Genomic DNA, 26,202 nt, shown 5'->3' with positions numbered 1-26,202 from the left:
AAGTATGGATTTGTCAGTTAAAAACAGAGTAGGGGAGTTAGTAGACGGGGAGATGGAGGTATTAGGTAGATGGCGAGAATATTTTGAGGAACTTTTAAATGTTAAGGAAGAAAGGGAGGCAGCAATTTCATGCACTGGTCAGGGAGGTATACCATCTTTTAGGAGTGAAGAAGAGCAGAATGTAAGTGTGGGGGAGGTACGTGAGGCATTACGTAGAATGAAAGGGGGTAAAGCAGCTGGAACTGATGGGATCATGACAGAAATGTTAAAACCAGGGGGGGATATAGTGTTGGAGTGGTTGGTACTTTTGTTTAATAAATGTATGAAAGAGGAGAAGGTGCCTAGGGATTGGCGGAGAGCATGTATAGTCCCTTTATATAAAGGGAAAGGGGACAAAAGAGACTGTAAAAATTATAGAGGAATAAGTTTACTGAGTATACCAGGAAAAGTGTACGGTAGGGTTATAATTGAAAGAATTAGAGATAAGACAGAATGTAGGATTGCGGATGAGCAAGGAGGTTTTAGAGTGGGTAGGGGATGTGTAGATCAAGTGTTTACATTGAAGCATATATGTGAACAGTATTTAGATAAAGGTAGGGAAGTTTTTATTGCATTTATGGATTTAGAAAAGGCATATGATAGTGGATAGAGGAGCAATGTGGCAGATGTTGCAAGTATATGGAATAGGTGGTAAGTTATTAAATGCTGTAAAGAGTTTTTATGAGGATAGTGAGGCTCAGGTTAAGGTTAGGGTGTGTAGAAGAGAGGGAGACTACTTCCCGGTAAAAGTAGGTCTTAGACAGGGATGTGTAATGTCACCATGGTTGTTTAATATATTTATAGATGGGGTTGTAAAGGAAGTAAATGCTAGGGTGTTTGGGAGAGGGGTGGGATTAAATTTTGGGGAATCAAATTCAAAATGGGAATTGACAGTTACTTTTTGCTGATGATACTGTGCTTATGGGAGACTCTACAGAAAAATTGGAAAGGTTAGTGGATGAGTTTGGGAATGTGTGTAAAGGTAGAAAGTTGAAAGTGAACATAGAAAAGAGTAAGGTGATGAGGGTATCAAATGATTTAGATAAAGAAAAATTGGATATCAAATTGGGGAGGAGGAGTATGGAAGAAGTGAATGTTTTCAGATACTTGGGAGTTGACGTGTCGGCGGATGGATTTATGAAGGATGAGGTTAATCATAGAATTGATGAGGGAAAAAAGGCGAGTGGTGCGTTGAGGTATATGTGGAGTCAAAAAACGTTATCTATGGAGGCAAAGAAGGGAATGTATGAAAGTATATTAGTACCAACACTCTTATATGGGTGTGAAGCTTGGGTGGTAAATGCAGCAGCGAGGAGACGGTTGGAGGCAGTGGAGATGTCCTGTTTAAGGGCAATATGTGGTGTAAATATTATGCAAAATATTCAGAGTGTGGAAATTAGGAAAAGGTGTGGAGTTAATAAAAGTATTAGTCAGAGGGCAGAAGAGGGGTTGTTGAGGTGGTTTGGTCATTTAGAGAGAATGGATCAAAGTAGAATGACATGGAAAGCATATAAATCTATAGGGGAAGGAAGGCGGGGTAGGGGTCGTCCTCGAAAGGGTTGGAGAGAGGGGGTAAAGGAAGTTTTGTGAGCAAGGGGCTTGGACTTCCAGCAAGCGTGCGTGAGCGTGTTAGATAGGAGTGAATGGAGACGAATGGTACTTGGGACCTGATGATCTGTTGGAGTGTGAGCAGGGTAATATTTAGTGAAGGGATTCAGGGAAACCGGTTATTTTCATATAGTCGGACTCGAGTCCTGGAAATGGGAAGTACAATGCCTGTACTTTAAAGGAGGGGTTTGGGATATTGGCAGTTTGGAGGGATATGTTGTGTATCTTTATATGTGTACGCTTCTAAACTGTTGTATTCTGAGCACCTCTGCAAAAACAGTGATTATGTGTGAGTGTGGTGAAAGTGTTGAATGATGATGAAAGTATTTTCTTTTTGGGGATTTTCTTTCTTTTTTGGGTCACCCTGCCTTGGTGGGAGACGGCCGACTTGTTGAAAAAAAAAAAAATAAATATATATAAATAAATAAATATAAATAAATAAATAAATATATATAAATAAATATATATAAATAAATATATATAAATAAATAAATATATATAAATAAATATATATAAATAAATATACAGTGGACCCCCGCTTAACGATCACCTCCAAATGCGACCAATTATGTAAGTGTATTTATGTAAGTGCGTTTGTACGTGTATGTTTGGGGGTTTGAAATGGACTAATCTACTTCACAATATTCCTTATGGGAAAAAATTCGGTCAGTACTGGCACCTGAACATACTACTGAAATGAAAAAAGTTCGTTAACCGGGGGTCCACTGTATATACCTGGAGTTTACCTGGAGAGAGTTTCGGGGGTCAACGCCCCTGCGGCCCGGTCTGTGACCAGGCCTCCCGGTGGATCAGCGCCTGATCAACCAGGCTGTTGCTGCTGGCTGCACGCAAACCAACGTACGAGCCACAGCCCGGCTGATCAGGAACTGACTTTAGGTGCTTGTCCAGTGCCAGCTTGAAGACTGCCAGGGGTCTGTTGGTAATCCCCCTTATGTGTGCTGGGAGGCAGTTGAACAGTCTCGGGCCCCTGACACTTATTGTATGGTCTCTTAACGTGCTAGTGACACCCCTGCTTTTCATTGGGGGGATGGTGCATCGTCTGCCAAGTCTTTTGCTTTCGTAGTGAGTGATTTTCGTGTGCAAGTTCGGTACTAGTCCCTCTAGGATTTTCCAGGTGTATATAATCATGTATCTCTCCCTCCTGCGTTCCAGGGAATACAGGTTTAGAAACCTCAAGCGCTCCCAGTAATTGAGTTGTTTTATCTCCGTTATGCGCGCCGTGAAAGTTCTCTGTACATTTTCTAGGTCGGCAATTTCACCTGCCTTGAAAGGTGCTGTTAGAGTGCAGCAATATTCCAGCCTAGATAGAACAAGTGACCTGAAGAGTGTCATCATGGGCTTGGCCTCCCTAGTTTTGAAGGTTCTCATTATCCATCCTGTCATTTTTCTAGCAGATGCGATTGATACAATGTTATGGTCCTTGAAGGTGAGATCCTCCGACATAATCACTCCCAGGTCTTTGACGTTGGTGTTTCGCTCTATTTCGTGGCCAGAATTTGTTTTGTACTCTGATGAAGATTTAATTTCCTCATGTTTACCATATCTGAGTAATTGAAATTTCTCATCGTTGAACTTCATATTGTTTTCTGCAGCCCACTGAAAGATTTGGTTGATGTCCGCCTGGAGCCTTGCAGTGTCTGCAATGGAAGACACTGTCATGCAGATTCGGGTGTCATCTGCAAAGGAAGACACGGTGCTGTGGCTGACATCCTTGTCTATGTCGGATATGAGGATGAGGAACAAGATGGGAGCTAGTACTGTGCCTTGTGGAACAGAGCTTTTCACCGTAGCTGCCTGGGACTTTACTCTGTTGACGACTACTCTCTGTGTTCTGTTAGTGAGGAAATTATAGATCCATCGACCGACTTTTCCTGTTATTCCTTTAGCGCGCATTTTGTGCGCTATTACGCCATGGTCACACTTGTCGAAGGCTTTTGCAAAGTCTGTATATATTACATCTGCATTCTTTTTGTCTTCTAGTGCATTTAGGACCTTGTCGTAGTGATCCAGTAGCTGAGACAGACAGGAGCGACCTGTTCTAAACCCATGTTGCCCTGGGTTGTGTAACTGATGGGTTTCTAGATGGGTGGTGATCTTGCTTCTTAGGACACTTTCAAAGATTTTTATGATATGGGATGTTAGTGCTATTGGTCTGTAGTTCTTTGCTGTTGCTTTACTGCCCCCTTTGTGGAGTGGGGCTATGTCTGTTGTTTTTAGTAACTGAGGGACGACCCCCGTGTCCATGCTCCCTCTCCATAGGATGGAAAAGGCTCGTGATAGGGGCTTCTTGCAGTTCTTGATGAACACAGAGTTCCATGAGTCTGGCCCTGGGGCAGAGTGCAGGGGCATGTCATTTATCGCCTGTTCGAAGTCATTTGGCGTCAGGATAACATCGGATAGGCTTGTGTTAATCAAATTTTGTGGCTCTCTCATAAAAAATTCATTTTGATCTTCGACTCTCAGTCTGGTTAGCGGCTTGCTAAAAACTGAGTCATATTGGGACTTGAGTAGCTCACTCATTTCCTTGCTGTCATCTGTCATAATTTTCTCAATGAACTGGCCGTATCCCATTGAAGCAGGGTGGCCCAAAAAGAAAAACAAAAATTTCTCAGATAACCCGCAGATAGAAGAGTGGAGCTTACGACGACGTTTCGGTCCGACTTGGACCATTTACAAAGTCACACTAACGAGAAGTAGAGCAGGACGGGTATACATAGGCTAGAAGAAGAAGAAGGACGGAGGAGGAGGAGGGCGGCAGAGGCGGCAGCGGCGGCAGCGGCGGCAGCGGCGGCAGCGGCGGCAGCGGCGGCGGCGGCAGCGGCGGCAGCGGCAGCGGCGGCGGCGGCGGCAGCGGCGGCGGCAGCGGCGGCGGCGGCGGCGGCAGCGGCAACGGCGGCGGCAGCGGCGGTGGCGGCGGCGGCGGAGATGGAAGGAAGTAATGGGGAAGTAAGGAGGAGGAGCCAGTGAAATACAAAGAAAGGGGAGCACTGCAAGGGAGCTAGGTGCCCACAGAGGGAGAGCAAGAACACAGAGGTGGGGGGAGGGGAAAATAATGAAATAAATAATGAAGGAACAGAAACTAAAGACAGAAAAAAGAAAGACAACTCCTTTTTTCTCTTCTGGGTTGTCTTTCTTTCTTCTGTCTTGTGTTTCTGTTCCCTCATTATTTATTTCATTATTTTCCCCTCCCCCCACCTCTGTGTTCTTGCTCTCCCTCTGTGGGCACCTAGCTCCCTTGCAGTGCTCCCCTTTCTTTGTATTTGACTGGTTGCTCCTCCTTACTTCCCCATTACTTCTTCCTTCTATCTCCGCCACTTCTACTACTACCACCACTACCTCTTCCTGCCTATATATACCCGTCCTGCTCTACTTCTCGTTAGTGTGACTTTGTAAATGGTTCAAGTCAGACCGAAACGTCGTCCTAAGCTCCTCTCTTCTATGTGCGGGTTATTTGTTTATCGTCCCAGTCACGATATTGTGCCTTTTTTTGTTACAAAAGTTTCTCTTGTTAAATTTAGTAATCTATACAGGAGAAGGGGTTACTAGCCCCTTGGTCCTGGCATTTTAGTCGCCTCTTACAATACACATGGCTTACGGAGGAAGAATTCTGTTCCACTTCCCCATAGAGATAAAAGGAAATAAACAAGAATAAGAACTAGAAAGAAAATAGTAGATAACCCAGAGGGGTGTGTATATACATGCTTGTACATGTATATGTAGTGTGACCTAAGTGTAAGTAGAAGTAACAAGACGTACCTGAAATCTTGCTTGTTCGTGAGACAGAAAAAAGGACACCAGCAATCTTACCATCATGTAAAATAATTACAGGCTTTCGTTTTACATTCACTTGGCAGGACGGTAGTACCTCCCTGGGTGGTTGCTGTCTACCAACCTACTACCTAGATATAAAATATATATTTTTGTGAATATTTTTGGGTTTCTGGAACAGATTAATTTTATTTCCATTATTTCTTATGGGAATTATTGCTTCGCCTTTCAGACATTTTGACTTTAAAACTAGCTCCTGGAACAGATTAACCCTTTCAGGGTCCAAGGCCCAAATCTGGAGTCACGCACCAGTGTCCAAGAATTTTCAAAAAAAAAAAATTTGTTATTTTTTCTTATGAAATCATAGAGAATCTCTTTGTGAAGGTAATAAAACAAAAAGTACAAAATTTGGTGGAAAATTGACGAAATTATGCTCTCGCGAATTTTGATGTGTCAGCGACATTTACGAATCGGCGATTTTGCCGACTTTGACTCCCATTTTAGGCCAATTACATTATTCCAATCAACCAAATTCTTAGCTATTTCACTAGTATTACTTCTATTCTATCGATTGAGCACAAGAAATCGCTAAGTCAACTGTTTCAACTACAAAATAAAGTGATCGGAAATTGTTAATTTGGCCAATTTAACACAAAGTTCAAAATATTCCAGTTTCAAAATAGGGTCCAGAATAAACAATGTAGGCATTCCTGGCACTAAACTAACATTTCCTCTGTTCATTAGTTATGTTTTGAGGCTTTACAAATAAATTCCATTTTGATTTTTTATTCACATAATGAATTTTTATTCACACCAAAAAATAGAAGATTTACTGTTATGCAATACTGTAATAATTGTATAAATATCATTACCATATTTGTGAATGTATATTAGACCCACCAGCTGATGTGTATTAGACGTGTGAGGTCGTTTGTTTACTCTTGAATATCGGCAAAAATTTAACATTTCCGCTACTTTGAGCTCAGTTTCAAGCCATTTCCAGTGCTAAAACCAATCAAAATCATCTCTATTTCTGTAATATGTCTTCTATTCTATCAAATGAGACCAAGAAATCGCAAATACAACTATAAAAAACATACGAAAAAACACTGCAAAGTTGCTGTTTTAATCGAAAAATCATGATTTAAGTTTTTTTCTCTCATTATACACAGTGTGCTGCAGGATCTGTTTTATGTGGTGCACACATACCACATAGATGTATTCTCTCATATCTAGGCCCAAATGTACCACTCACAGTTTATCAGAGTGAGCTGAGCTCATGGCGTAGATCTACGGTTTGGACCCTGAACGTAAAGCCGTAGATCTACGGGACGAACCCTGAAAGGGTTAAGTTTGAAACTTGGGGTTCCGCTGTACATGCAATAAGTGCAACACACTGAAAATAATCCATATCAACGTATGCATTGGCTGAAAATATGTTCTACCTTGGCATTCACCAAATGCCTTAGTAGAACATATAGCAATTTGTTACACAAGATCTCTTATACGAGTTCATAAAACATAAACCAAATTGCTACAGTACAATATTGCAGTTTTTTGCAAATCATAGAATTCTGGTAAACTATTGTGATGAATGGTTTTGAAAACCGATAAGTTGAAGATTGAGACACTTACGCAACATATGGGATCTTGATACAAAAAATTCTTCAAACTTGTCCAACCTTTCAACGAAGACCTACTTCGACTAGTGGATGGTACCACTATGACCCTGCCTCCTGCTTTGCCTCACCTGACTACAGTATATAAGCCACGTCTACGGCCATATGCTGTACATTCTACAAGACTGATGGACTGAACACATCAACTCCAGGCTGTGGGACTGATTACCTCAAACTACTTCTCTCCCTACACCTTTCTGCTTTGTATTGGACTGATGAAGCCACTGTGTGGCAAAACGTTTCCTAAAAAAAGATTCCCATATGTTGCATAAGTGTCTCAATCCTCATCTGGTAAACTAACCTAATTGTACAGCTGCCCATTAATTTTAAGTTAATTTTAAGGCTGCCCAAAATGTTCTACATAACAAAAGCCTTTCTATAAAGTACTTTATACATATCAACTGTATTCTGTATTTAACCCTTTGAGGGTCGCCAGGCCCTCTCAGAGACTTGTTCTCAGGGTCGCCAAAATTTCAAAAAAAAAAAACAAAAAAAATTATTTCTTCTATGAAAAGACAGAGAATCTTTTCACAATCACGATCATAATGACACCAAAAGTATGAAATTTGATGGAAGACTTACGGAATTATGCTCTCGCAAAGTTAGCGGTCTCAACGATGTTTACACATCGTCGATTTTGCCCACTTTGAGCCCTATTTCCGGCCAATTCCAGTGTACTAGTCGACAGAAATCATAACTATTTTGCTAGAGCTCCATTTTTTATATCGAATGAGTACAAGAAACCACCCATTTACCGATTTCAACTATCCAATAAAGTGGTCATAATTTAGCAATTTTGCCAATTTCACACAAATGTCAAAAGATGCCAATTTCCAAACAGGGTCCAGAATAAACAAGAAAGACATTCCTGGCACTAAAATAAAATTTCCTCTGTTCATTAGTCACGTCCCCAGGCCCCTCTTACATTTCTTTTGCTTTCCACTTTGATTTTTTCTCACAAAAAAAAAATTAGATTTACTGTTATACAGACTACTGCATTAGTGTAGAAATGGTATAAATAATATTGGCGCACTTGTGAAAGAATATTAGACTCACCAGTTGATGTGTATTGGACGCTTAGCATGATTTGTTTACTTTTGAACTTTGGTAAAAATCAAACATTTCTGCTACTTTGAGCTCAATTTCAAGGTACTTTTAATTGTAAAACCAGTCAAAATCATCTCAATTTCTGTAATATGTCTTCCATTCTATACAATGAGACCAGGAAAACTAGAATACAACAATAAATACCATACGAAAATACAGTGCAAAGTCGCTGTTTTAAACCAAAAACACGGTCAAAGTTTTTTTTTTTCTGATTATGCACTGTGTGCTGCAGGGTTTTTTTTATACTGCACACACTGACCACAAAGACCCATTCTTTCATATGTAGGCCTACCAGCTTTCTCTTGCTAGATTTGAGGGCGCTAGAATTTATGCATACTAGTATGTCAAAAACCCTGGCGCGTAAGCCGTACTAGTATGGCCGAAACCCCGAAAAGGTTATGAAAGTTATTTGCATACTGTACTTTATAAAGCTGCTTGTTTATTTGTTAGACAAGCAACTAACAATAAACATGTATATATCTACAGAGCTTACAAAGATGTTAATATTAAGTTTGCCTGAAATGCTCTGCATACAAAGGGGCTTTTGGCATGTACACCCAACTATTACATTCCTTTGTACAACTGTGTGTCATGTCATTAGAAAGTTCTTATTCTTATGTTAAGAACATAAAAAAGAATGAACAATGCAGCAAGCCTATTGGCCCATGCGAAGCAGGTCCAAGTCTATCAGCCTAAGCCAATCCCCTAACCTAGTCAGGTCAGGTCACACTCACTCAAGGAAGGAGCACGGCATCTGACCTAGTAGCACAAGCTAGTACGATTCAACTCACACCCACTCACACTACTCGTGTATTTATCTAACCTATTTTTAAAATTACACAATGTTTTAGCCTCTATAACTGTACTCGGGAGTTTGTTCCACTCATCAACAACTCTATTACCAAACCAGTGCTTTCCTATATCCTTCCTGAATCTGAATTTTTCCAACTTAAAACCATTTCTGCAACTCCTGTCTAGGCTAGATATTTTTAGAATGCTAATTACATCTCCTTTATTTATTCCTGTTTTCCATTTATACACCTCAATGATATCCCCCCTAATTCTATGCCTTTCTAGAGAGAGTGCAGATTCAGGGCCCTCAGTCTATCCTCATACCTGGAGTTTACCTGGAGAGAGTTCCGGGGGTCAACGCACTTACGGCCCGTTCTGGGACCAGGCTTCATGGTTGATCAGAGCCTGATCAACCAGGCTGTTACTGCTGGCTGCATGCAGTCCAACATACGAGCCACAGCCCGGCTGGTCAGGTACCGAATTTAGGTGCTTGTCCAGTGCCTGCTTGAAGACAGCCAGGGGTCTATTGGTAAGCCTTCTTATGTATGCTGGGAGGCAGTTGAACAGTCTCGGGCCCTTAACACTTATTGTATTGTCTCTTAACGTGCTAATGACACCCCTGCTTATCATTGGGGGATGTTGCATCGTCTGCCGAGTCTCTTGCTTTCATTGGAGTGATTTTCGTGTGCAAGTTCGGTACTAGTCCCTCTAGGATTTTCCAGGTGTATATAATCATGTATCTCTCCTGCCTGCATTCCAGGGAGTACAGGTTCAGGAACTTCAAGCGCCCCCAGTAATTGATGTGTTTTATCTCCGTTATGCGCGCCATGAAGGTTCTCTGTACATTTTCTAGGTCAGCAATTTCACCTACCTTGAAAGGTGCTGCTAGTGTGCAGCAGTATTCCAGCCTAGATAGAACAAGCGACCTGATGAGTGTCATCATGGGCTTGGCATCTCTAGTTTTGAAGGTTCTCATTTTCCATCCTGTCATTTTTCTAGCAGATGCGATTGATACAATGTTATGGTCCTTGAAGTTGAGATCCCCTGACATGATCCTTCCCAGGTCTTTGACTTTGGTTTTTCGCTCTATTTTGTGGCCGGAATTTGTTTTGTACTCTGATGAAGTTTTAATTTCCTCATGTTTACCATATCGGAGTAATTGAAATTTCTCATCGTAGAACTTCATATTGTTTTCTGCAGTCCATTGAAAGATTTGGTTGATGTCCACCTGGAGCCTTGCAGTGTCTGCAATGGAAGACACTGTCATGCAGATTGTGGTGTCACCTGCAAAGGAAGACACGGTGCTATGGCTGACATCCTTGTCTATGTCAGATATGAGGATGAGAAACAAGATATGAGCGAGTACTGTGCCTTGTGGAACAGAGCTTTTCACCGTAGCCGCCTCAGACTTTACTCTGTTGACTACTACGCTTTGTGTTCTGTTTGTGAGGAAATTATAGATCCTTCTACCAACTTTTCCTGTTATTCCTTTAGCACGCATTTTGTGCGTTATTACGCCATGGTCACACTTGTCAAAGGCTTTTGCAATGTCTGTATATATTTCATCTGCATTCTTTTTGTCTTCTAGTGCATCTAGGACCTTGTCGCAGTGATCCAGTAGTTGGGACAGACAGGAGCGACCTGCTCTAAACCCATGTTGCCCTGGGTTGTGTAATTGATGGGTATCTAGATGGGTGGCGATCTTGCTTCTTCGAACCCTTACATGATTTTTATGGTATGGGATGTTTGTGCTATCGGTCTGTAGTTCTTTGCTATTGCTTTACTGCCCCCTTTGTGGAGTGGGGCTATGTCTGTTGTTTTTAGTAACTGTGGGACGACCCCCGTGTCCATGCTCCCTCTCCATAGGATGGTAAAAGCACATGATAGGGGCTTCTTGCAGTTCTTGATGAACATGGAGTTCCATGAGTTTGGCCCTGGGGCAGAGTGCATAGGCATGTCATTTATCGCCTGTTCGAAGTCATTTGGCATCAGGATAACATCAGATTGGCTTGTGTTTACCAAATTCTGTGGCTCTCTCATAAAAAATTAATTTAGATCTTCGACTCTCAGTCTTGTTAGTGGCTTGCTAAAACCCGAGTCATATTGGAACTTGAGTAGCTCACTCATTTCCTTGCTGTCATCTGTGTAGGACCCATCTTGTTTAAGTAGGGGCCCAATACTGGATATTGTTCTTGACTTTGATTTGGTATAGGAAAAGAAATACTTTGGGTTTCTTTCAATTTTATTTATGGCTTTTAGTTCTTCGTGCGATTCCTGACTCTTATAAGATTCCTTTAGCTTAAGTTCGATGTCTGCTATTTCTCTGACCAGTGTCTCCCTACGCATTTCAGATATTTTGGCCTCTTTTAGCCGCTTTGTTATTCTTTTCCGTCACCTGTAAAGGGAGTGCCTGTCTCTCTCTATTTTACATGTACTCCTCCTTTTTCTTAAAGGAATAAGCTTTGAGCATACATCAAGTGCCACAGAGTTAATCTGTTCTTGGCATAAGTTGGGGGTCTGTGTTGCTTAGTCTATCTTCCCAGCTTATATCGTTTAGGACTTGGTTTACTTGGTCCCACTTTATGTTCTTGTTATTGAAGTTGAATTTGGTGAAGGCTCCCTCCTGACTGATCTCATTTTGTCGGTCTGGGGCTCCGCGCATGCGTGTCTGAACCTCGATTATGTTGTGATCTGAGTATATTGTTTTTGATATGGTGACATTTCGTATCAGATCATCATTGTTAATGAAGATGAGGTCTAGTGTATTCTCCAGTCTAGTAGGCTCTATTATTTGCTGGTTTAAGTTGAATTTTGTGTGAGAGAGAGAGAGAGAGAGAGAGAGAGAGAGAGAGAGAGAGAGAGAGAGAGAGAGAGAGAGAGAGAGAGAGAGAGAGAGAGAGAGAGAGAGAGAGAGAGAGAGAGAGAGAGAGAGAGAGAGAGAGAGAGAGAGAGAGAGAGAGAGAGAGAGAGAGAGAGAGAGAGAGAGAGAGAGAGAGAGAGAGAGAGAGAGAGAGAGAGAGAGAGAGAGAGAGAGAGAGAGAGAGAGAGAGAGAGAGAGAGAGAGAGAGAGAGAGAGAGAGAGAGAGAGAGAGAGATAGAGAGAGAGAGAGAGCGTGGTGGAGGAAGACATCTACAGCCGCTCACCCTCCATAACACAGTTCCAGCGGCAGAATCCGAGGACAAATCTGCGAAACACAGGAGGTACAACAAATCCTAGTCCACCCTCCCAGGCACCTAGGCTGTGCTCGCTGTCACCGGAAGGGCACTCTGCCAACAACTGCCTGCGAGATACCAGGTGTAACTACTGCTACAAGAAAGGACATAAGGAGGCCCAGTGTCGGAAGAAAAAGGAACTTGACAGACAGGGCCACCTGTTTAGAGACCTGTTCTCAGAACAAACCAGCAGGATCTCTGAATTGGTAAACACTCTCACACGTCACCCACTTAGCTACTCCTATCCCAGCCCAGCAGGTGGGATTGGGCCTTATACAAGACCACAGACCTACATCCCTGCAGCTGCCTCAGTACCCTACCTCTCTCAAGGGCAGGCACCTTACATTCCCTACACCCACCACCTCAAGCTGACCACTTCATCATGAGGAGCCAGTCTATCAGCATCCTGTCAGCCAACATTAGAGGTTTCATTACTAATGTTGGAGACTCACACATAGCTTTGTGAGCGCTCGTCCCGACCTGATAGCTGTTGTTGAAACATTTTTGGATGACAGGACTCCAGAAAATTTTGCAAGAATTGCTGGCTACACCTCATGGATGAGAAGAGACAGGCAAGGGCAAGGAGGTGGTGTTGCTGTGTGCTTCTCTAAAAGTGTTCATGCCCAGCACATAGATGTTGCCACCCCTACACATCTTGAAATGATGTTCTTCAAGCTCTGTATAAACACTAGTACCTCTGTACTAGCATGTGCAATGTACAGACCTCAGTGGCAACATGCAGACCCTATCAACTTCCTAATGGAAAATATTGACTCCCTTCTGCTACAACACAACTGTCAACATATTATAATTGTTGGTGACCTCAACCAGCACCTTATACAGAGGGACTTTGATGACCTTCTTGCAGTGTTTGACATGAGAAACTTTGTTGATTTCCCTACTCATATCTCTGGCTCCTCCCTTGACCCAGTAGTGAGTGATCTGGCAGAAGGCATAGTCACTTGTCAACCCCTCGGCTACGTTGGATCGTCTGACCACAAGGCTGTTTTTTACCACACTTAAGATCCCAACAGAACGAGGTGAGGAGTCCACACGCACAACCTGGCTATGGGAAAGAGGTAATTGGCCAGCCCTTTGCTCTGAGCTCGCCACCACCGACTGGAATGCTCTTCTCCAGGGGGATGTTGACAACCAAGTGAAAGCCTTCACTGGACACATCCTTAATCTGCAACAAGAACACATTCCTCACCGGCAATATGTGACAAAGCCTACAGATCAGCCTTGGTTTGGCTTTCGTTGTAGAGAAGGCTGCTACTGCTAAGTACAAAGCATGGCGAAGGTATAAGAGACATCCTACCACCTATAACAGGAACTTGCACATGCAAGCCTGTAGGCATATGGGTGATGTTCAAAAGTGGGCCATTGCTAAATGGGAGTTGGACACTAAAAGAAAGTTAGCATCAGGTAGGGTAGGCTCCAAAACCTGGTGGTCCCTGGTCAAGGACAGACAAGGTTATCTGCCTGATGAACTTATTCCACCTCTAAATCGACAGGATGGGACCACCTCTACTAGTAGTCAAGAGAAAGCGGACCTCTTTGCTGAACACTTTGCTACCAAAATGCAAGTTCCTGATCCAGCAAGGGACCCTCCTTGGCTAGCTGCAAGAACTGTGTCAAAACTGTCAGGGGTGACAATAAGGCAGGAGGAGGTGCATTTCCTTCTTAAATCACTTGACCAAGAAAAGGAAAGGCTGTGGGGGCCCAGACAAGTTGAGCCCAAGATTGTTGAGAAGATGTGCAGACCAGATAGCAGCACCTCTAACTGCATCTTTCAGCACTGCCTAGTACAGTGCAAATGGTCCCTCTCCATGGAAAGAGGCAAATGTAGTCCCTGTTCACAAAAAGAAGAGCAGAGCAGAAATCAGCAACTACAGACCAGTGTCACTCCTGTCAATCACTGGTAAGATCCTTGAGACAATAATCTCAAGACAAATGACAGATTTTTTTGACTACCACTCACTACTTTGTGATCGTCAATATGGCTTCAGGAAAGGTTACTCTGCTGCTGATCTGTTGTTAAACCTCTCCACTAAGTGGCACCAGTCACTGGATGAATCCAAAGTCAGCTGTGTGGTAGCACTGGACATTGCTGGCGCTTTCGACCGGGTGTGGCACCAGGGCCTCTTAGCAAAACTTCAAGCACTGGGAATTGCAGGCTCTACGCTATGTCTCCTCAGTGATTACCTTCATGGTAGATCTCTAAGTGTAGTCCTCAATGGAGCGGAATCAGCAAGGCATCCTATTGGGGCAAGCGTTCCACAAGGAAGTGTGCTGGGTCCACTGTTATGGAATGTCTACTTCAACGACCTTCTTCATCTCATCCCAGAATCACATGCATATGCAGACGACTGTACACTGACATTCACTTATCCAAGAGAAGAAATGCCAGCTGCTCTAAGCTACATCAATCACCAGCTGAGAGCTATATCAGCTTGGGGAAATAGATGGCAAGTAACATTTGCACCTGAGAAAACGCAAATGATGATCGTCTCTAGGCACCATGATGGTAATGCTGGTGCAGTAGTAAGGATGAATGGGAGGATGTTGGCACCTGGAGAAGAAGTTGATATCCTTGGGGTGAAATTTGACTCCAAACTAACCATGAAGAACCATGTTGTAAATCTTGCAAACAAGGCAGCCAGGAAGCTTACAGCAACGAGATAACGTCAGTTGATCAAATGAAAATGCTGGCCCACAGATGGCTCCAACTTCATCCTGTTCCCTACTTGTATGTCTCATAACAATAAAAATGCTTTCAAATGAGCTGATGTAGGTAACAGCTCTTAGCTTGCCAATAAAGTTAGGAATCCTTAACCTGTAAATAGCTGTCAATAAAGCTAGGGATCCTTAACCTTGTCAAACCCTGTGTAAAAAAAAAGAAAGAAAGAAAGAAAGAAAGAAAGAAAGAAAGAAAGAGAGAAAGAGAAAGAGAGAGAGAAAGAGAGAGAAAGAGAGAGAGAGAGAGAAAGAGAGAGAGAAAGAGAGAAAGAGAGAGAGAGAAAGAGAAAGAGAGAGAAAGAGAGAGAGAAAGAGAGAGAAAGAGAGAGAGAAAGAGAGAGAGAAAGAGAGAGAGAGAGAGAGAGAGAGAAAGAGAGAGAGAGAGAGAGAGAGAGAGAGAGAGAGAGAGAGAGAGAGAGAGAGAGAGAGAGAGAGAGAGAGAGAGAAAGAGAGAGAGAGAGAGAGAGAGAGAGAGAGAGAGAGAGAAAGAAAGAGAAAGAGAGAAAGAGAGAAAGAGAGAGAGAGAGAGAGAGAGAGAGAGAGAGAGAGAGAGAGAGAGAGAGAGAGAGAGAGAGAGAGAGAGAGAGAGAGAGTGTGTGTTTTCTCATCTGAGCTGCCTCCTAGTGTTATCACTGCAACATTATTTGCTATATTCCTCCATTTTAGGTGCCTCAAGTTGAAATCTCCCAGGAGCAAGATGTTGGGGGTAGGAGCTGGAAGATTTTCCAGACAGTGATCAATTTTCACCAGCTGTTCCTGGAATTGTTGGGACGTTACATCCGGAGGCTTTAGACTTCCACAAATGAAAGAGACTGCAATATACAGGCCAACCCCCTCCTCCCCCCCTTTTGCCTGTTCACTCTGTTGCATCTGTATAGGCTGTAACCTGGGATCCACATTTTATTGTCCAAGTGATCCTTTATGTGGGTCTCTGTGAAAGCCGCGAACATTGCATTTGCCTCTGCAAGCAGTCCACGGATGAAAGGTATTTTGTTGTTTGTTGCTGGCTTTAGACCCTGTATATTTGCAAAGAAGAATGTCATCGGATTGGTGGTATTGGTGGTACTGGGGGGGGGATTTTTTTCCAGCGTTAATATCTGTATCTGATGGTTTGGAGTGGAGGCCATCGGCTGTGGTTCCACTCCAGAAATTACTGGATTTGGTGTACGATTTCTGCCATTTCCTGCCAGCTTTTTTTCCTTCCTGGCACTAAAAAACCTCTCCCTCTTGAGTGGCTGTGGCTACCCAGGTTTTCCCATGGTCTGGATGTTTTGTATCTTTTTTGTCCCCTTTTGATGGTGTGCCTGGCAATTTAAGTTATAGCTCTGTCTTTACTGTACTGAAGAGGGACACATTTCAGGGTGAAAAAGCTTACAAGAAGGGAGTTTGCATTTTCCTGTTGTCATATGGGAATGGTATTTTCTAGGGTGGTCAAAGTTGCACGTTCCATCTGTTTTTCCAGATATCCCATGCCTGCAGATACCAAGTGTATAATATGTGCACAGGCTTGGTTTCCGTTTTCCTTGGGTTTTTGCGACTGTATTCCCTGTTGGTGCATGTTTTCCTGTCTCATTCCTATCCTCACTAGTACTAACAATAGAGCTCTCATCAGTTGTTTCTGGTAATATATCCTCGCTATTACTAGTGGAGTCCCCTTGTTTGCTATCTCCTGTGGTATTACTAGTTTGTAATAGTGATTTTATCTTGTCCATGACTACACTTGTTTCCCCACTACAGCTCCTATCTCCCTGGAGGCCATTAGTATGCATTCCTTCATGTATACAGTTACTGTCTACCAGGACAGCACCTCCAGCCTCACCATTACTGTCTACCAGGACAGCACTTCCAGTCCCACAGTTACTGTCTACCAGGGCAGCACCTCCAGCCTTACAGTTTCTGACTACATGGCCAGCACCTCCAGCCTTACAGTTTCTGACTACATGGCCAGCACCTCCAGCCTTACAGTTTCTGACTACATGGCCAGCACCTCCAGCCTTACAGTTTCTGACTACATGGCCAGCACCTCCAGCCTTACAGTTTCTGACTACATGGTCAGCACCTCCAGTCATACAGTTACTGTCAGCCAGGACAGCATCCGCACCAAGGACAATAGCACCATCCAGCCCAGACTTTTTATTTTCCCATCTGTTATAGAATGCTTCCAGGTTTTCTATGAAGGCTGCTTTGATGTTATCCTCTTTTAATACCAATGTGATTTTAGTCCACAGATTTATCTCATTTGGGCATACCCAAAAACACTTCCCTGATTTAATACCGCTTGTAGATAATTCTTGGATATTTGCACAAGGGGCATGACACCAATTTCCACAAAAGTGGCATGTAATCCATGTGGAAGCCTGCTTGTGTGATTTGCTGCAGACAACACAGGATTTCATAATGTGATTTCAATGGTTGATTTACTGCAATTCTACTAATAACCTCTTGAATATTCTACTAATAACCTCCTTAAAGTGCAGATCTGGCTATTTGTATTTCTAACTGTACTTGTATATTAGGACAAGCTTACCACTCTACGTTACTGCTTTATAGTTATTGTTTGTGTTTGATAAGGGCGCCTAAAACCCCATCTGTTTATAGTCTGTTTTATTGTCCAATGAATCCGTTTGATACCGGTCAAGGGTTTGGAACCAGTCGGATCTGATCAGTGGATCACTTATTTAAAACATATCTGGTCGGTGATTTGGGCTAACACATGAAGGAACTACTGGAAATTATTTAACCAAGTAATATGTGATTAATGGATGAAAAAGTATAACTTGCGTGTTGGAGAACCGGTGATTGCTGGCAGCTCCTACAATGATGAACGGTCGAGACCTCAACCCTTATTTACAGCCTGAAGGTTTATAGATCACTGTATTTAGCTTTACTAGATTTTTTAAGTCTCCAAAATAACAAATGCTATGTTATCAGTATTGTTGGCTGGTGAAGATTATTGGAGGAAAGTCATAGGGAAGATTTCTGAAACATGGGATCAACTTTGTCATCCTCCTTTGTACGTTTTCCAGAGCATTTATATCCATTCTGTAATACAGTGACCAAAACTGAAGCATAATCTAGATGAGGCCTAACCAAGGATATATAGAGATGAAGAACAACCTCAGGACTCCTCTTATTTATGCTTCTTTATATGAAGCCAAAGATTCTGCTAGCTTTATTGCGAACACTTATGCACTGTTGTCTTGGTTTTAGATTACTGCTCACACAAGTAGAACATAAGTGCATCACAATGACAGTGAAACCAATATATAATATACCCCTGTACAACAGATTTCTGACATAGTGAACAAAATATTTGCCAAGATAAAGCCTTGGTAAGCCTGCTGCACTGGGTGTCCAGTGTGGTCAGCAATGTAGTGGGCTGAGTCCACTGCATCAGACATTTGTCTGATTGGGCCAGAGTGGTCATGGAAATGACTGTTCTTACTGTTGGCCCTGCCTACCTCAGTTTGTAATTGTCTGTGCCCACTCATAGTCTTCATTTGTCATTCAGTCTCAAAATTTTCCCTTATCTCATGACACTCAAATTAAAACTTCACCATAAGACAAAGTTAGCATATGAGAAGTTTTTACAAAGTAGAAGTGATACAAGGAGGGAAGAGTATATGGAGAAAAAGAGAGAGGTTAAGAGAGTGGTGAAGCAATGTAAAAAGAGAGCAAATGAGAGAGTGGGTGAGATGTTACCAACAAATTTTGTTGAAAATAAGAAAAAGTTTTGGAGTGAGATTAACAAGTTAAGGAAGCCTAGAGAACAAATGGATTTGTCAGTTAAAAATAGGAGAGAAGAGTTATTAAATGGAGAGTTAGAGGTATTGGGAAGATGGAGGGAATATTTTGAGGAATTGTTAAATGTTGATGAAGATAGGGAAGCTGTAATTTCGAGTATAGGGCAAGGAGGAATAACATCTTGTAGGAGTGAGGAAGAGCCAGTTGTGAGTGTGGGGGAAGTTCGTGAGGCAGTAGGTAAAATGAAAGGGGGTAAGGCAGCCGGGATTGATGGGATAAAGATAGAAATGTTAAAAGCAGGTGGGGATATAGTTTTGGAGTGGTTGTTGCAATTATTTAATAAATGTATGGAAGAGGGTAAGGTACCCAGGGATTGGCAGAGAGCATGCATAGTTCCTTTGTATAAAGGCAAAGGGGACAAAAGAGTGTGCAAAAATTAAAGGGGGATAAGTCTGTTGAGTATACCTGGTAAAGTGTATGGTAGAGTTATTTTTGAAAGAATTAAGAGTAAGATGGAGAATAGGATAGCAGATGAACAAGGAGGCTTTAGGAAAGGTAGGGGGTGTGTGGACCAGGTGTTTACAGTGAAACATATAAGTGAACAGTGTTTAGATAAGGCTAAAGAGGTCTTTGTGCATTTATGGATTTGGAAAAGGCGCATGACAGGGTGGATAGGGGGGCAATGTGGCAGATGTTGCAAGTGTATGGTATAGGAGGTAGGTTACTGAAAGCAGTGAAAAGTTTTTACGAGGATAGTGAGGTTCAAGTTAGAGTATGTAGGAGAGAGGGAAGTTGTTTCCCAGTAAAGGTGGGCATTAGACAAGGATGTGTGATGTCACCGTGGTTGTTTAATATATTTATAGATGGGGTTGTAAGAGAAGTAAATGTGAGGGTCTTGGCAAGAGGCGTGGAGTTAAAAGATAAAGAATCACACAAAGTGGGAGTTGTCACAGTTGCTCTTTGCTGATGACACTGTGCTCTTGGGAGATTCTGAAGAGAAGTTGCAGAGATTGGTGGATGAATTTGGTAGGGTATGCAAAAGAAGAAAATTAAAAGTGAATATAGGAAAGAGTAAGGTTATGAGGATAACAAAAAGATTAGGTGATGAAAGATTGGATATCAGATTGGAGGGAGAGAGTATGGAGGAAGTGAATGTATTCAGATATTTGGGAGTGGACGTGTCAGCGGATGGGTCTATGAAAGATGAGGTGAATCATAAAATTGATGAGGGGAAAAGGGTGAGTGGTGCACTTAGGAGTCTGTGGAGAACTTTGTCCTTGGAGGCAAAGAGGGGAATGTATGAGAGTATAGTTTTACCAACGCTCTTATATGGTTGTGAAGCATGGGTGATGAATGTTGCAGCGAGGAGAAGGCTGGAGGCAGTGGAGATGTCATGTCTGAGGGCAATGTGTGGTGTGAATATAATGCAGAGAATTCATAGTTTGGAAGTTAGGAGGAGGTGCGGGATTACCAAAACTGTTGTCCAGAGGGCTGAGGAAGGGTTGTTGAGGTGGTTCGGACATGTAGAGAAAATGGAGCGAAACAAAATGACTTCAAGAGTGTATCAGTCTGTAGTGGAAGGAAGGCGGGGTAGGGGTCGGCCTAGGAAAGGTTGGAGGGAGGGGGTAAAGAAGGTTTTGTGTGCGAGGGGCTTGGGCTTCCAGCAGGCATGAGTGAGCGTGTTTGATAGGAGTGAATGGAGACAAATGGTTTTTAATACTTGACGTGCTGTTGGAGTGTGAGCAAAGTAACATTTATGAAGGAGTTCAGGGAAACCGGCAGGTCGGACTTGAGTCCTGGAGATGGGAAGTACAGTGCCTGCACTCTGAAGGAGGGGTGTTAATATTGCAGTTTAAAAACTGTAGTGTAAAGCACCCTTCTGGCAAGACAGTGATGGAGTGAATGATGGTGAAAGTTTTTGTTTTCCGGGCCACCCTACCTTGGTGGGAATCGGCCAGTGTGATAAAAAAAAAAAAAAAAAGACTCCATTCAAAATAAGTTAACTAACTTCCACACCCAAGATCTGGAGAAGGTTTCAAGAGTCAATGCCCCCATGGCTTGGTCTGAGACCAAGCCTCGTGGTGGATCAGGTTGTTACTGCTGGCCACATGCAAACCAACGTACGAGCCACCACCCAGCTGGTCAAGTACTGACTTGAGGTGTCTGTCCAGCACCCAAATCTTTCTTCTTTTAGTCAAATTTTTCTGACGTTAATAAAATAAAGTTAAGAGGAATATTTAAAGAGATGTTTTTATAAATCAAGCAGTGTGTCCATTTTCAGTTCATTTTGCTCATGACAGGATGTTCCAGAGATGGGACACAGCAACAAGGGGACACAGTTGGAAGTTGAAGACACAGATGAATCACAGGGATGTTAGGAAGTATTTCTTCAGCCACAGTAGTCAGGAAGTGGAACAGTTTGGAAAGCGATGTAGTGGAGGCAGAACCCATACATAGCTTTAAGCAGAGGTACGATAAAGCTCCCGGTTCAAGGAGAGTCACCTAGTAGTGACCAGTGAAGAGGCAGGGCCAGGAACTAGGACTCGACCCCTGGAACCTCAACTGGGTGTGGGGGTGAGTACACCATGTGATATCTTTCTTTCAACACACCGGCCGTATCCCACCGAGGCAGGGTGGCCCAAAAGGAAAAACTAAAGTTTCTCCTTTTACATTTAGTAATATATACAGGAGAAGGGGTTACCAGCCCCTTGCTCCTGGCATTTTAGTTGCCTCTTACAACACGCACAGCTTATGGAGGAAGAATTCTGTTCCACTTCCCCATGGTGGTAAGAGGAAATAAACAAGGACAAGAACTAGAAAGAAAGTAGAAGAAAACCCAGAGGGGTGTGTATATATATGCTTGTACAAGTATATGTAGTGTGACCTAAGTGTAAGTAGAAGTAGCAAAACGTACCTGAAACCTTGCATGTTTATGAGACAGAAAGATGGACACCAGCAATCCTACCATCGTGTAAAACAATTACAGGCTTTCGTTTTACACTCACTTGGCAGGACGGTAGTACCTCCCTGGGCAGTTACTGTCTACCAACCTACTACCTTTACAATGTGATATCATCCAAAATATATTCACTAGCATTACCATGCCCATCTCTCTCTTTCCTGGCTAAGGTTTTCTTATTAATATCAAAAGAAGCCAGTTTAGAGGGATATTTAAAGAGTAAATGTTAAAAAAAGTGAGCCTTTGATAGCATCTCATTACTACAGAGAACATTCCACATTTCTGAATGAATGTTTGCCAAAAATATATGAGCCACAGCCCCCTCCCCCACCACACACACACACACACACACACACACACACACACACAACCTGGTAGTGTTATCAATGCAGCAAGCTAAGTCTGCTACATAAAGTATTTACCTGTGTCTGGTAGTTTCCCAGTGCAGCAGAGCTAGTCCATAATGAAAATGAAAATGTTTATTTCCTTGCACAGCTTACAATGTGTGGTTTACATACTGTAAAATATTAATTACAAAGAAGGCTTCTAGCATGTCTAGGCACTTCGGGCAGACTAATCCTAATTCTTACTCTAAAGCTAAAGGAATTTTACAGGAGTCAAGAAATGCAGGAAGAACTAAAAGACATAAATGAAATTGAGAGAAACCCAAATTATTTTTGTTCTTATGCCAAATCAAAGTTGAGAACAACATCCAGTATTAGGCCCCTACTTAAATGAGATGGGTCCTACACAGATGACAAAGTAAATGAGTGAGCTACTCAAGTCCCAACATGACTCAGTTCTTAGTGAGCTGCTAACCAGACTGAGTTGAAGACCTAAATTAATTTTTTATGAGAAAGACAGAATTTGGTAGACACAAACCTATCTGATATTGTCCTTACGCCAAATGACTTTGAAAAGGCGATAAATGGAATGCCCATGCACTCTGCCTCAGGCCCAGACTCGTGGAACTCCGTGTTCATCAAGAACTGCAAGAAGTTTCTATCAAGTGCTTTTAACATCCTATGGAGAGAGAGTATGGACACAGGTATCATCCCAAAGCTGCTAAAAACAACAGACATAGCCCCACTCCACACAGGGGGCAGTAAAGCAATAGCAAAGAACTACAGACCAACAGCACTAACATCCCATATCATAAAAATCATTGAAAGTGTTCTAAAAAGCAAGATCATCACCAATCCAGATACCCATCAGTTACACAACTCAGGGTAGCATGGGTTTGGAACAGGTCGCTCCTGTTTGTTCCAACTACTGGACCACTATGACAAGGTCCTGGATGCTCTAGAAGACAAACAGAATGTAGATGTAATATACACAGACTTTGCAAAAGCCTTTGACAAGTGTGAACATGGTGTAATAGCGCACAAAATGCGTGATAAAGGAATAACAGGAAAAGTTGGAAGATGGATCTATAGTTTCCTAACAAACAGAACACAGAGTAGTAGTAAACAGAGTAAAGTATGAGGGAGCTACAGTGAAAAGCTCTGTTCCAGAAGGCACAGAACTTGCTCTCATCTTGTTCCTCATCCTCATATTTGACAGACACCTGATTTTGCACTAGACTCCAGGCAGACATCAACCAAATCTTTAAATGGGCCACAGAAAACAATATGAAGCTCAATGATGAGAAATTTCAGTTACTCCGATTATGGAAAACATAAGGAAATTAAAACTACATCGGAGTATAAAACAAATTCCAACCACACAATAGAGCAAAAAACTAATGTAAAAGACCTGGGAGAGATCATGTCAGAGGATCTCACCTTCAAAGACCGTAACATTGTATCAATCGCATATGCTAGAAAAATGACAGAATGGATAATGAGAACCTCCAAACCCAGGGATTCCAAGCTCATGATGACACTATTCAGGTTGCATGTTCTATCTAGGCTGGAATATTACTGTACATTAACAGCAACTTTCAAGGCAGGTGAAATTGCTGACCTAGAAAATGTACAGAGAACCTTCACGGCGCGCATAACAGAGATAAAACACCTCAATTACTGGGAGCGCTTGAGGTTCCTAAACCTGTACTCCCTAGAATGCAGGCGGGAGAGATACACGATTCACTTATAATAATAATGTACTGTATAACTATGATATAATTCTTAGTGTTAAGTAGTCAGTAAGGCAATAATGTTAAGTTGGCCCATAATGCCTAGGCATAATAGAGGCTCTCTTTGCATTGCAACCCATTATTGTAAATACATAATCTCAATGTACCATTTGCAAAGACATATATCAATAAATAAATAAATAAATAATAAATAAATAAATAAATATACACTTGGAAAATTCCAGAGGGATTAGTACCAAACTTACACATGAAAATCACTCCCTATGAAAGCAAAAGACTTGGCAGATGATGCAACATCCTCCCAATGAAAAGCTGGGGTGTCACTAGCAAGATAAGAGAGAACACAGTAGGTGTCAGGGGCCAAAGACTGTTAATCTGCCTCCCAGCATACAAATGGGGATTACCAATAGACCCCTGGCTGTCTTCAAGCAGGCACTGGACAGGCACCAGAAGTCAGTACTTGACCAGCCGGGCTGTGGTTCATACGTCGGGTTGTGTGCAGCCAACAGTAACAGCCTGGTTGATCAGGCCCTGATCCATCATGAGGCCTGGTCACAGACCAGGCCACAGGGACATTGATCCCTAGAACCTTCTCCAAGTATACTCCAGGTATATTGACACAGGTTATGGAGCAGTACATTTTAATATACTGTACCTTATTGCATAATGATATAAAAGTTAGGTAACTGAAATGATTAATTAGATTTATAATAGTGAGGGAGTACAAAACATATAACAATATTACAATTAGTAAATCTAGTAATAGGAATGGTTTTGTCTTGGCATGATACACTGTTTCTATTAAAGCTCACATATTAGGAGAGTATCTTAGGCAAACTTAGGACTAACTTAAGATTTATTAGGCAAATAGCTATATTAGGAATTTTATGTGTACAGTCATTTGGGTGAGTGTAAGTGTAAATTAGGGGAAATTACAGATAACGAGAGTAAGTCTATTTTGTTTTGGATGTGTTCATGATACAAAAAAGAGAATTAGGTGGTTTTCATGTAGTTAGCTGATGATGGGGAGTGTTAGGGAGATATGATTTTTAATGGTAGTTTTGAAAATGATGGTTAAGTCTGTAGTTCTAGAGTTTTCAGGCAGGGAGTTCCAGATTTTAAGCCCCTTTTATGTACAATGAAATTTTGTAGAGACTTAGCTGGACACGAGGAATGTCACAGAGACTTGTGTCTGGTATTGTGTCTATGGCTCCTGTTACAACTATCAAGAAAGTGTTTTAGTTCAGGGTTAATATTAGAATTTATGGTTCTGTATATGTAGGGTGCATAGTAGGTGGTGTGAATGTTCTGTTTTAGGTCTTTGAAGAGTGAGGTGGGTGGGTGGGTGTCTGTGTGTGGGAGGAAGGTACCTAGCAGTGGATTTCAAATTTCAAATTTATTTATTTCTTTGCAAGTAATATATTGCAGTTTTGTATTTACAATAATGGGTTGCAGTGCAAAGAGAGCCTTTATTATGCTTAGGCATTATGGATTGCGTGATAATTCTTACCGCGGCTTTATGTTGGCTTATTATTGGCTTTAGGTGGGTTGCTGATGTTGGGCACTTCAATGACACACATTTTCATTAAAACAGACAACCCCCCCTCCTCCCTATTAGTCCAATATACCAAGGTTTTACTATAATGCCTCAGAAGTTCTTACAGTCTGAAAACCTCAATTACACTATAAGAGAAATATCCTAGTTGGACAAGTCCTAGACAGTATGAAGGAATTTAATATTAAGTATTTTATGACCCTGGGAATTATCATGTAAGTGGACATAATATTTCACAAGCAAGATAAATACAGAGGACAGAATGAGCCAGACAAGAGAGTTGTGCTTGACTAATTTCTTTCCATATACAGTACCTGACTGCCCTGGTTGTTCCTGTGGTGCTGCAATAGAAAGGCCACTGATGCTGACAGAATAATGAAATATATTTAAAATAAAGCAAAATTTACTGAAATACAGACTAGAAAAGTTAAAAAAAAAAAAAAAAAACTTGTTTCGGGTATCTGAGGAAGCATCCATGAAAGAAGTGAATATTCTTAGATACTGTATACATACAAGGGAAAGAGGCAGGTACATGCTTTAACAGCAAGTGCTTAACCCTTTGACTGTTTTGGTCGTATATATACATCTTACAAGCCAATGTGTTTGACGTATATATACTCAAAAATTCTAGCGGCTTCAAATCAAGCAGGAGAAAGCTGGTAGGCCCACATGTGAGAGAATGGGTCTGTGTGGTCAATGTGCACCATATAAAAAGAGTCCTGCAGCACACAGTGCATAATGAGAAAAAAAAAAAAGCTCTGACCGTGTTTTTTGGGTTACAACGCTGATTTTGTGGTGTGTTTTCGTATAGTATTTATGATTGTATTCTCGTTTTCTTGGTCTCATGTGATAGAATGGTAAACATATTATAGAAACAGAG

At 41.9% G+C, this 26,202-nt stretch overlaps 1 protein-coding gene across 3 annotated transcripts in view; it reads right to left on the bottom strand.

Annotated features, from left to right (window-relative positions):
- mim (missing-in-metastasis) overlaps nucleotides 1–26,202 on the bottom strand; it is an 867,287-nt gene that overhangs the window by 179,760 nt on the left and 661,325 nt on the right. The window lies entirely within an intron of this gene.

This window comes from Cherax quadricarinatus, chromosome 6 (assembly GCF_038502225.1).
Source record: "Cherax quadricarinatus isolate ZL_2023a chromosome 6, ASM3850222v1, whole genome shotgun sequence".
In the NCBI taxonomy this organism is placed as follows: domain Eukaryota; kingdom Metazoa; phylum Arthropoda; class Malacostraca; order Decapoda; family Parastacidae; genus Cherax; species Cherax quadricarinatus.
This window is presented reverse-complemented; position numbering and strand designations above follow the sequence as displayed.